Source organism: Anomaloglossus baeobatrachus, chromosome 5, assembly GCF_048569485.1.
Source record: "Anomaloglossus baeobatrachus isolate aAnoBae1 chromosome 5, aAnoBae1.hap1, whole genome shotgun sequence".
Lineage (NCBI taxonomy): Eukaryota > Metazoa > Chordata > Amphibia > Anura > Aromobatidae > Anomaloglossus > Anomaloglossus baeobatrachus.
In genome coordinates, this window is record NC_134357.1 from 456,014,877 (window position 1) to 456,027,861 (window position 12,985).

Here is a 12,985-nt window from a genome sequence, read left to right on the forward strand (position 1 = left end):
AAAAATATTTTGTTTGGGTTTGGTTTATTTGTCCAATTACTTTTGACCTCCTAAAATGTGGAGTGTTTGTAAAGAAATGTGACAATTCCTACAATTTCTATCAGATATTTTTGTTCAAACCTTCAAATTAAACGTTACAATCTGCACTTGAATTCTGTTGTAGAGGTTTCATTTCAAATCCAATGTGGTGGCATGCAGAGCCCAACTCGCGAAAATTGTGTCCCTGTCCAAATATTTCTGGACCTAACTGTATGTCTCTTACCTTATGTGCAGGGCAGTGCAGTTAGTTGCTAGTGGTCGTAACCATGGATACCTAAGGTGCTGCAATGCCCTGAACATGAAGTAAGCTACATAACTAAGCAGAGGAACTATACATTTCTAATTGGAGGTATTTGCTTATATTATTATTATTACATCTACTATATAATGGGATAGGTTCTTGGAGATGGGAATACTGCTTTAACACAAAAATCTGATTGTGCCCCATAGTAATTTGTCACAGGATCTGCAGAACTGTTGTGTTTATGTGACATTTCTGTTCCACTGCGGTTCTGCGGATATCAGGGAGGGGTGCGTAGGAGATGATTAACACCAAGTTTTGGATAGGATTGTTTTTTACAATATAGCTTTATATACAGTGTGTCCACCCATATCCTGTCCACCGCCATTAACTTGAGAACGGCGGCAGCTATAGGAATAGAAGTGGTGTCTAGGTATAGTAAAGTAGCCATGCGCTACGCAATGAAACAACCTATAGCGCCTCCTAGTGGAAAACAACGGAGTTAGCCTTTTTATCTTAAAAACGGAACGAGATAGAGAAAAAAAGTGAATTAAAAAATTGTAGGGCATCATCAATTCAATACGAATCGATACCTTGCATACAGAAATTTCTATGATATGAAACCCATGACCCCCCCAAAACATTGAATGCTGGTCACGCATATGGCGCTCATTTAACTTTGATGCTCAAAGTGGCCACTGTCAGCTGCAATGCACATCTGGACTCTGGACAGCATACTGTATCTTGCTGCACGTTGTGCAATATGGTAGGTGACACGTTTACACAAGCATCTGTGATACGTCGTCGTAGATCCTGCAATGTTGGTGGAGGGGTCACATACACCGGCTGTTTGCTGTGACCTACCAGAAAGAAGTTCAATGGGGTCAGGTCAGGTGAGCGTGGAGGACAATCCACACAGCCACCATACCCAATGACTTGTAGGAAAGTATCCATGAGGTATAGCTTCACGTCCGCTGCCTTGTGAGTTTTACACGTTCTAATCATAGCATTTCTATATGCAAGTTGTCGATTCGTATTGAATTGATGATGACCTACAACTTTGTAATTCACTTTTTTCTCTATCTCGTTCTGTTTTCGAGATAAAAATGCTCACTCCGTTGTTTTCCCCCAGGTGGAGCTATAGGTGGTTTCATTACGTAGCGCATGGCTACTTTACTATACCTAGACACCACTTCAATGCCTATAACTGTCGCCGTTATCAAGTTAATGGCGGTGGACAGGATATGGGTGGACACACTGTATGTACTACACCCTTTCAACTACAATCTCTGCCTTGCCATGCTACGTGTTAAAATTGGCATAGAATTATCTCAGTCATTGTGACCACATATTAATGAATCAATAGTAAGCAGAAGATCTCCTAACACCGCGATGGTGACTCAGACTGACGGACGTGTAGTCACAACTGCAACGTGATTTCTTGTTTAGGCCAAAATAGGAATAACTTAAGCACCTCTTAGAAATAATACAATAAACACACAGGCCAAAGATGGCATGAATCCAATGGCATCAAATGAAAAGCGTCGTCACTCAGCGGCGCGGCCTCTTTACTCGTGTCTTATAAGAATGGAAAGTGTACGGGGTTGTATTGGCACCTGAGAAGCTCCTAAGCCTTCTCATCACAAACATGCTCTGCATTCTCCTGGTTCTTGTAAGACGTCTTGAGTTTTTATCCTCCCTCCGGTTGGATTTTATGTTTGGAGATTAAGTCTGAAGCAAACATTGAAAATCTTCAAAAGATAAATTTCCGATCTGCTTTTCTTGCTTTAGCTGCTGGTTGTGAAAACAGAGAAGGCTCACTCGGTGTCAGTGGATGAGTTGGCATACTTTAAATAGGGATTTCACTGGCAAATATCTTGTTGAGTTGCTTACTTCGCAAAAGCATGCTAAATCTAAGGGGCTAAAAACAACATTCACATTTTTTGGGCATTGTGTGTACCCTAAGGGTTAGCATGCCCTATCCACTGATTTACATGAAAAGGTCCAAACTCATCCATATGGATAAATGTGATCGAAAGAGAATAGTCTATTTAAAGGGGTTGTCCACTACTTTTACATTGATTGCCTATCCTTAGGATAGGTCATTAATGTCTGATCGACGAGGGTCATGTACCCCTCACGCCCGCCGATCAGATGCTCTCAGTCCCGGCGGCAGCAACAGGCAGCCAGATATGCTCAGTTCCGGAGCTGCTCCATTTTCTGATAGCGGCCAGAGCCGGGTACTGCACATCCGCCTCCTATTGATTAGAATGGAGGGCGAATGTGCTGTACCCGGTCGCATCCACTATCAGAAGATTGAGCACTTCCTGCTACCTGCTGCCACAGCGGGACCGAGAACAGCTGTTTGGTAGGGGTGCAGAATGTTGGATCACAGCTGATCAGACATTGATGACCTATCCTAAGAATAGGCCATCAATATAAAAGCAGTAGACAACCCCTTTAAGAGTTGTGGAAATATCGCTTTACAATTTTATGGACTATGACACTTGATATGGCTATTATAGTTAACACTCACCTGAGCTTGATCTTTAATATCGGGTCCCATTCCATAAGTCATAGCACCTTCTCTTCAGAAACAGTCTAGAAACCAGATCATCCTCCTCACTCGTCCCCTTTTATGAATTTAAACCTTAATTAAAGCCTAAAACCAGAGCTGACATGATGGTTTATAGCCATGCCAAGTGCTAAACGTGCCACAAACGCTTAACGTCTTGACATTTAGGGTAGACGAGAGCAGAAACATTGAGCAACCTCCAAGGAGGCACCAGGCATCATCTATCTTCATCAATGAGAACTGGTCGGAGGACATGGTGACCAGATGTGCTGCCTGCTTTAGCCCGATGCTCGAGATGTGGCCTTTGATGGCAGGAAAACAGGAAGGAAGAGAATTGAAAATAGACACGAAGATGAGGAGTAGTGGTCATGGCAATAGAACCATCACATTGTTTTCTGTGTTTTAACAACACTCCTTGTCCTCAGAGCTGTGGCCTATCTGTTCTTGGCTCCCTACAAGATAATTATGGGATCTCCTGCTGAGCACAGTATTGTCACCACGTGTGTTGTGCGACATATGATCACAAGTGTTGTGTCGTTACCCGTCCTTGATCTCGCTGTACAATAACTGCAGCTGCACTTGTGTAGACCATAATGGGGGGCAGGGGGCTTCTCTGGAAAACAAATGTGTAAAGAACAGCATTGAATCAACATGTAATATCCTTTTTAGCTATTTTCATAGTTTAATGTCTTAGGGACCTCACACAGTAGATCACTGTAATGCAAACGATCATTCATCTGAAACCTATCTTCTCGAATCCCCCAAACACATGGATGTTCATCCTGGCCAGGCGCTTCTGTGTTCTCTGGGTGAGAGCTAAGGCCAGAATCCTTTCATAACCACTGAGTTCTGAGAACAAAAAGATTAGCTATTGGTTACCCAACAAGCTCTCCCTGACATCCCCGATTAGGGGAGAGTTTGGAGGCCCCCATACACATTAGACTGCTGGCCGATTTGTTTGGGGACTTCATTAGTATAGTTGGATGACAGCCAAACTACAGGCTGCTATACACGCAACGACATCGCTAACAAGATATCACTGGGGTCACGCAAGTCGTGACGCACATCCAGCCTCGTTAGCGACGTCGTTGCGTGTGACACCTACGAGCGTCCGCTAACGATCAGAAATACTCACCAAATCATTGAACGTTGACACGTCGTTTATTTCCAAAATATCGTTGCTTGTTCTGGACACAGGTTGTTTGTCGTTCCTGAGGCAGCACACATCGCTACGTGTGACACCCCGGGAACGACGAACAACAGCGTTCCTGCGTCCTCCGGCAACAAGGTGGGTGTGTCGTTAATGCGGCTGCTCTCCGCCCCTCCGCTTCTATTGGTGGGCCGCAGTGTGACGTCTCGGTGACGCCGCACGAACCTCCCCCTTAAAAAAGAGGTTGTTCCCCAGCCACAGCGACGTCGTTAGGAAGGTAAGTTCGTGTGACGCGTACCTGCGATATTGTTCATCACGGGCACTGATTTGCCCGTGACGCAAAAACGATGGGGGCGGGTGCGATCGCTAGCGACATCGCTAGCGATGTCGCAGCGTGTAAAGCGGCCTTAACTTGAGGTACATACAACCAATGAAGTCCCAAAAATACCACTACGCACTTTTCTACCAGGAGGTGCTGCAGAGGTCCTGGCTAGTTGTATTTTAAAGATTAATTGTATAGAAGAATTACTTAAAGAGGACCAAGCACCAAGATTTTGCAATATGAACTAAAGGCAGTGCTGTACAGGCACTAAGATGCTGATTGCAGGCATACCTTGTAGAATGATCGGATGCTTGGCTGCAGAAATATCTTTAATGAAAGTAGCAGCAATGCAGTGCACTTTGATTGATGGGTGCAACATGAGCGGGTGTTTGTGGGTCGGGTCCTCACTGTAAAGTCTTCCTCCAGCTTCCTCTATGATGTGCCCCCTTTTCTTTATCAGAATCTCACACCGCACCGCCATTGCTCTTGTTGGCGGCACGTATGCAATGACATAGTGATTCTGTCCTCATTAAAATGGGGCAGAGTCCACGCCATTTTATTGAAGACAGTGCAGTGAAGACCATGAGAGGCATCGGCGCATGTGCAGATTTCTTTTTTACATCTGCACATGCACCCCTGCTGCTCATAATCTGACCAAAGTGTCTTCAATAAAATGGCGCCAGAGATCGCGGTATGCGTATGCATGAATTCCGGCGTCATTTTAATGAAGACAGAATCACTGTATCAATGCACACGCGCCGCCAACAATAGCAACAGCGAGATTCAAATAAAGAAAATGGGCACTTCATAGAGGATGCCGGAGGTGCACTTTACACTGAGGATCCGACCACAAAGGCCCACACCTGTCAATCAAAGTGCACTGCATTTCTGCGACTTTGATTAAAGATATTTTTGTAACCAAGTATTGGATCTTTCTATCTTTCTTCAGGTATGCCTGAATTCAGCATCTTAGTGCCTGTATGGCACTGCCATTACCTCATATAGCTAAATCCTGGTGGTTGGTCCTCTTTAAAGGGGATCTGTCAGCAGGTTTTTGCTATGTAAGTTGAGGACAGCATGCTGTAAGGGTTAAAAAAAACAAAAACAAAAAGCAACTGTGCCTGTCTTCTCTGTGTGTGTATAATTTTAGCGCCCCTAACTATATCAGGGTGCTACAGGGAACTGCATCCTGTCCCCCAGGGTGCAGGACCCAACCCCTGTGGTTCCAGGTTCCCAATAACCGGTGTCACACCATCAGCACTACAAATCCCAACCACACCTCACAACAAACCTGTCAGACACACCAGTGGGATGGTCAAGCTTGAGTATGGCCACCCACCTAGGGGTCAGGCAGACTGGTGGGAGGAAAGTTCCAGTGAGTTCAGGGGAGTCAGAGAGTCGAGAGAAGCCCTCAAAGAGTGAGGAGCTGGGAGTAGTAGCTCCCAGGGAGCAAGACTAAGGTTGGGTCACAGATGGTGGTCCGGGACCACAGGAGTCGGGGACCCGTGGCAGTAACATTGGAAAGGGTGCGACGGACATAGCCTAGGAGGACTGTCGGCATCAGAACCCCAAAAGAACTGACCGGTTCCGAGCACGACGGGGTACAGGACCCTTGGTCTGGTGCAGGTTCATCCATCCTGATAATTAACCTGGGAGGGAGAGTATCTTCATGAATTTCCCTAAGAGCTCAGAGATTGAAGGCATCAGCACATCGCGGGGGATAGGGTTCGCCATAAAAAGCAGCCCAATTGAAATCCCAAGTGCCAGCCATCAAGAGCACAGCTACACTTCACACAGGTAGTGGGGCCCCAACAGCGTCATGCCAAGGGGCCACAACACACAACTGTGTGGAAATATTTGAGCACTGTATGGCAGTATTTCCTTTACACAGCATTGTCACTTTCTGTAGACGCTCTACGGCACGGATCATGAAACTCGGACATGTGAAAGTAGCCTAATTCTGTGTTAGAAGTCCGAGGCTGATAATTGGATTTTTACCATGGATTTTCAGACCCTAATCTGTGTGTGGCACAGTTCTCATTTCTATTCTTTCATGTGCTGCAGCGATCCTAAATTTATATTTTTTTATGTATATTTTCTATAATACATAAACTTTGGGGGAAAAAAATATTTTTTTTCCTCTATAATCTAAAGTTTTACTTATTTCTAATACAGGCTTATGTTTTTGCATGACAATTAGTAGTTTCCATTAATACCATATTGTCCTACGTCATGACTTTTTAATGACTTTTTATTAGGTTTCGTGCAGATGCTTATATTTTCGGTCAGAGTGTGATCTTACAAAACATAGGAGCAATGTTATTCTATGAGGTCCAATTTTTGTATTTGGAACTAGTCTGTCCGAGGAAAAAAAATAATTATTTTCACTAATTTTTATGCCTTTTTATTCCATTTTTTGGTAACAAGGATGACCCATACACAACTTTACCACGATCTTTGCCGTTCACTATGATTTACACTGTAACATTATTTCGCAAGTCGATACGATTACATTGATCCCAAAAATTTCCTTTTTTCCTCTTTTCCTAGTTTTTGCCAGCATTTGATAGCCATAGCGTTTCCATTTGTCTGTTTACAGAGCTGTGTGAGGGCTCTGACTGTTTCAATGAACTGTAGTTTTTATTTTGGAACACATCATATTATGTTCACTTTTTATTTCAGTTTTTTTGTGAGGCAAGATAAACAAAAAACAGCAATTCTGGCATAGTTTATCGGATTTTTTTCCAGCGTACGCCAAGCAGGATAAATAATGAAATATTTGTATACCACGGGTTGTTATCAACACAGCAATAATAAATGAGCGGCTTTTTTAGTACATTTGTTTTTTTTCCTAGCTAAATCCATATTTTAAAAAGGGATGACTGGGATTTGAGAGATTTTTTTAAATATTTTTTAAAAACTAAAAAGTTGTAGTTTTTTTGCACAGAAGTCAACATGAACATACAGTATGAACCTTTTCCTTCTTGGAAAACCCAAGACTGTGTTCTCTTCACCAAAGTGATCTGAAAAATGAAAATGTGACGGCGCCACATAAAAAAGACAGTGCACAAGAATTTGGTCTATCGCTGCCCACTCCGAAAGGAAAAGGCCCCCACAAACTATTTCCTATCCCTCCAAGCCATAAGGCTACAGTGAGGGACCAGGACAAGTGGCTCCCCTTTGCCAAAGCTCAGGGAAAGCCCAAATTGTTCTCCTGACATCCAATTGGGGTGCCACCCAAGTGAAACCAGGAGCTGGCTCCTCTCCCGAAGGAGGAGAGTCGGGGGTTGTGCTGGGGGATCACAATCTGATGGCCATAAACTCACTACCCCCTAAAACAATCTGGTTGAACCCCATAAGGAAATTCCCCAATCCTTGCCAGAAGGCCCAGTTTAAAGGTGTGTGCTTAAATAAGTGTGAAAGTGCAAAGTGCCGAATTCAAATGGAGTTCCCAATTCTAGTGAATTAAGCCTGCTTTATACGTTGCAATTTCGCATACGATTTCGTATGCGATTTGCAACGCCCCCATCGTATGTGCAGCACGTTCAATTTGTTGAACGTGCCACACATACGAGTAATCTCCATCACACGTACTTACCCGTCCATACGACCTCGCTGTGGGCGGCGAACGTCCACTTCCTAGAGTGGGAGGGACGTTCGGCGACACAGCGATGTCACACAGCAGCCGGCCAATAGGAGCGGTGGGGCGGAGCTAAGCAGGACGTAAACATACCGCCCACCTCCTTCCTTCCGCATTGTGGGCCGGGAGCCGCAGGACGCTGGTAAGATCTGTTCATCGTTCCCGGGGTGTCACACACTGCAATGTATGCTACCCCGGGTACGATGAACAATCTAACGTGCAATTCTAGAGACAGGTACGATGTGTATGTGATGAACGTTTCAACGTTCAATCGCAATCGCATGTACACTGCAATGTACTTACAATGCTGGATGTGCGTCACTTACGACGTGACCCTGCCGACACATTGTAAGATACATTGCAACGTGTAAAGCAGGCTTTAGGCAGCCCCGGGTTACCACTCCTGGGGCATTTCACACTTCGGGCCTTCAAACTTACCCAGTCTAATGGCATTGATCCTGGAGGGCCAGGTTTTCCCCTAGATGACTATATAAACCACTAACCAGCGCACCGTGCCCAGTGTGCATAGTGTATCAATCTACTGGGTCGGCCCCCAGACATAAACCAGCTTTTCGAAAAATACTACATTTGATCTTAGCCAAAAAGTAAAGAAGCAGACATTTGATCCCTTTTACCACTTAAATAGTACACTGCATTATATACTATGTCTTCATCTCAGATAACAAGACAAGCTTTTTCCTTGTGAAGAGTGCTAAGCCAGCAAAAGGAGCCTTATAGGCCCTGCGATGCACCTCTGGGAATTAATATATGGAATAGCGGAAGAGGAAGACTCCAGTGCCATCTATTGGGAGTAGGGTAGGATAAAACCTCAAAGCAGATGTTCCATTAACAGCGCCTTGTTTCAGGATGTTTGCCCATCATCAGGGCAAAACAGAAGGACTTATTTGCTTAGGTGAGGGCTCCCTGAAAGGGACCTAAGGGGGATAATTTCTCCTTGTGAACAGTGCCAAGTCGGTATAGGCCATGTATAGGCCATGCAATGCTCCGTATGCAAATATCCTTTTCATAAAAGATGCCTTAAACTCTAATGCCACTTATTGGGGTCGCAATCCTAAGAGTCAATATCAACCCTTTAATGAGCTTTGCCATATCACTTAGGATAAAAATACAAACCAGAAACTCCATTTGCATGGCATTCTCCATAAGGAGAAATGTTACTTCTCTGAACCTCTTATCAGAGGCCTCTCACCAAGCTAAATCAAACTTCTTGTTTTGCATTGATGAGAGGGCAAACACCCTGAAACACATGTTTAAAAATTAAGTATCTAATTTGGCTTTTTATCTTAACACATTTGGAAATGATCATTAAAGGGTTTAAATTGACTTTTTTGATTGTTACCCCTAATAGGTGGCTGTAGGCTTCTACTCATCTTCCCCTGTAAAGAAGAGCATTGCATGTACTCTATGTCTCCTACGTCTCAAGGTGAAACGTTGCCCTTCACTGTCAGAGGCCTCTCACCTAGCCAAATCAGACCTCCTGCTTTGCACTGATGAGGGGCAAACATCCTTAGACACGTGTCTGTAAATGGAATGACTGCTTTGGCTTTTTATCATTAACTAGCTGTAGTACCCGTTGCCCGGGATAGTAACTGTCTCTCTGTTTCTCTCCCAGTCTCTCTCTCTCTCTCCCTCTCTCTTTCTGTGTCGGTCTGTCTATCTCTCTCTTTATGTCTGTCTGTCTCTCTATCTCTTTGTCTGTCTATCGCTTTCCCTGTCTGTCTCTCTATCTCTTTGTCTGTCTGTCTCTGTCTCTTTCCCTATCTGTCTCTCTATCTCTATCCTTGTCTGTCTGTCTCTCTATCTCTCTCTTTCCCTATCTGTCTCTGTCTGTCTCTTTCCCTGTCTGTCTCTTTCCCTGTCTGTCTCTTTGTCTGTCTCTATCTGTGTCTGTCTGTCTCTTTGTCTGCCTGTCTCTTTGTCTGCCTGTCTCTGCCTGTCTCTGTCGGTCTGTATCTTTCTCTGTCTGCCTGTTTCTTTGTTTGTCTGTTTCCCTTTCTGCCTGTTTCTGTCTATATCTTTCCCTGTCTGTCTCTGTCTGTGTCTGTCTGTTTCTTTCCCTGGCTGCATTGTGACATGCCAACATTCTATTCAAGGGCTGGCTTGGCTGCGCATTCTTCTGAAGTTCTGTCTGCATTGTGGCTCCCAGCACCATTGACTTTAATGTTTAAGGGTTTTTTTGCGAATAACTGTAAAGCGCGGGGTTAAAATTTCCCCTTAACATAGTCTATGATGTTCCCTAAGTCAATTGGACAAATATACAGTACAAAAATGGAAACAAAACTGCTCACTACTGTCGGAGTAAGCCTGTATAAATCCTCAAGGTGAATACCAAAGTCCAGCAAGGTTCACGGCAGCCAGCCGAATATCATAGTAGAACAAAGCAGTGAAAGGATCCAGCTGGACTCCAAAGGATAAATAATTTTTTTTTTATTTCATCTGGATTAAAAAAATATCCATAGTAAATGGATATAAACGGCTTGTACACACTGATAGATGGCAGATGTATACCACACTACACGTTTTGGCGGGACTCCTTCAGGAAAGAATGGACCCGAAGAAGGCGTCCCGCCGAAACGCGTAGTGTGGTATACATCTGCCATCTATCAGTGTGTACAAGCCGGTGTCTTTACATTTACTATGGATATTTTTTAATCAAGATGAAATAAAGAAATACGTTTTTTATTTATCCTTTGGAGTCCAGCTGGATCCTTTCGCTGCTTTGTTCAACTAAGTCAATTGGGGTGTCTGTGCAAAATTTTGTGATTGTACATGCGACGGTGTGGATTCCTTTAGAGGACACACACACACACACACACACACACACATATATACATACACTCAGCTTTTATATATGTGGTAATTCTCATTAAAGGGTCGTTATGGACTTTTAGTATTGCGACCTCCAATTTGTGGCTCTAGGGTTGCAGTCCTCTTCCTTTCTGAATAGGATATTTACTTATTCGGCTTGGATGAAATGTCAAGGCTGCAGCCAATCAGCAGCCACTGATTGGCTGCAGTTACCATGTGACAATCCCTACCAGAAGGGGAAGCCAGGAGCCCAATAAGTACTTTAGTACTTTATTTATATAGTACCCTGGGACCATTAAAAAAGTTTTTGAAAAGAATAAGTTCAGCAAACAAAATTGATACGCTGTATTATCTCTGGTGCTAGGTCTGACGAGGATATGCATAAAAAACAGCAAGGATAGAATCCCTGTGCCAAGCTCCACACTCTCAGGCCCTGTGCCCTGTAACACCTGCCTGGATCAACAAACTAAGGTGGGATGTAATGGACAGACTAGAGAGAAGCCACTCACCAAGCAGGACCCCCAGAACCCTGAAACCCTTTAACCCCTATACAGGGATTTGGAATTACACAGGGCCCTGGAGATCACTACCCGTGGAAGGCTGCAGTCCGATGAGAGTAGTCGTCAGGCAGGGTCAAACCAGGAATAGCAGAACAGGGACAGAATCGGCAGACAAGGACGTAATCAGAAAACGTAGCAGAGGTTAAATCCGGATCGGGCAGCGAGGTACAAAAACAGCAGGCAGAAGGGTAGTCAGAAAACACACAGAAGTCAGCACACAGGAATCACAAAACAGAATAGGGCAGACCAGGAGCCAGGAAATCAGAACTATCTCTGGCAGAGGTCAGCAGACAGGAGGGGGAATAAGAAGGGTGTGGTGTCTTCCTATTGGCTGTAGCTGAACGCTGGCAACTTCAGCTGGAAGACACACGCCACCCACAGTCAGCCAGTGGTACTGCAGATCCCAAGATAACCCAGCCCAGTGGATGATCGGAGCCTGCGCCCACCGGTGCCGCTGGCATCGACTCCTCTCCCATCACCATCCACGGCAGGAACACGGTGTCGCCTGGTGATCGAAGTAGAAGTCGCTGGAGCAGACTCCGGTGGTGACGTAACAATAACATATTGTATTAGTTTTGCTAGATCTTTAATTTGATGCTTTACATACATGTTACTCTTCGTTTTCTTCTACTCTGCCTATGGAGGTAGCGATCATATCCCGATTTGCATTCCCTTTTCTCATTAGAAAAAAATGTAAATTAGAGCAATGGGTTCTCCAGCCTTTTGTTCACATTATGCAATCTTGTAGTAGAGGGTTTAATTCTTCCCAGTTAGAGAAGGTTATGTCCTGTCGTAGATGACATACTCTATTCCCAGTTGTTGTGCTGAAAGGGTTAACCATACTACTGTATTACAGCACCATGCCTTAAGTCTTGAAGTGGTTGCAGGAGACCTAAACATTCCCACCAGATTAGTCACATGGGCCAACAACATCCAAGTCTTGCTATGAGATTTCCTTATTAACATCCTGTTTCTTAATGAACATTAATTTCATCCAGCAAGGAATCCGCAGTTACCTCCTGCCGGGCTACATATGTGAGATGTGAGCACATTGCCAGCAGCCGGCCCAGATATGGTAACTAAATTCGGGCTCAGTGGATATCATCACTGTTATGAAAGTGCGGTCCAGGAACCAAATCTGACAGCGCAAGAACAATATTATAGAAATTAAATTCTTGTACATAGGGGGCAGTATTATAGTAGTTATATTCTTGCACATAGGAGGCAGTATTATAGTAGTTATATTCTTGCACATAGAGGGCAGTATTATAGTAGTTATATTCTTGCACACAAGGGGCAGTATTATATTAGTTATATTCTTGTCTATAGGAGCACTATTATAGTAGTTATATTCTTGCACATAAGGGGCAGTATTATAGTAGTTATATTCTTATATATGGGGTAGTATTATAGTAATTATATTCTTGTTCATAGTGGACAGTATTATGGTAGTCATATTCTTGCACATTGGGGCAGTATTATAGTAGTTATATTCTTATACATACGGGGCAGTGTTATAGTAGTTATATTCTTGTACATAGGGGCACTATTATAGTAGTTATATTCTTATACATAGGGGCAGTATTATAGTAGTTATATTATTATACATAGGGGCAGTATTATAGTAGT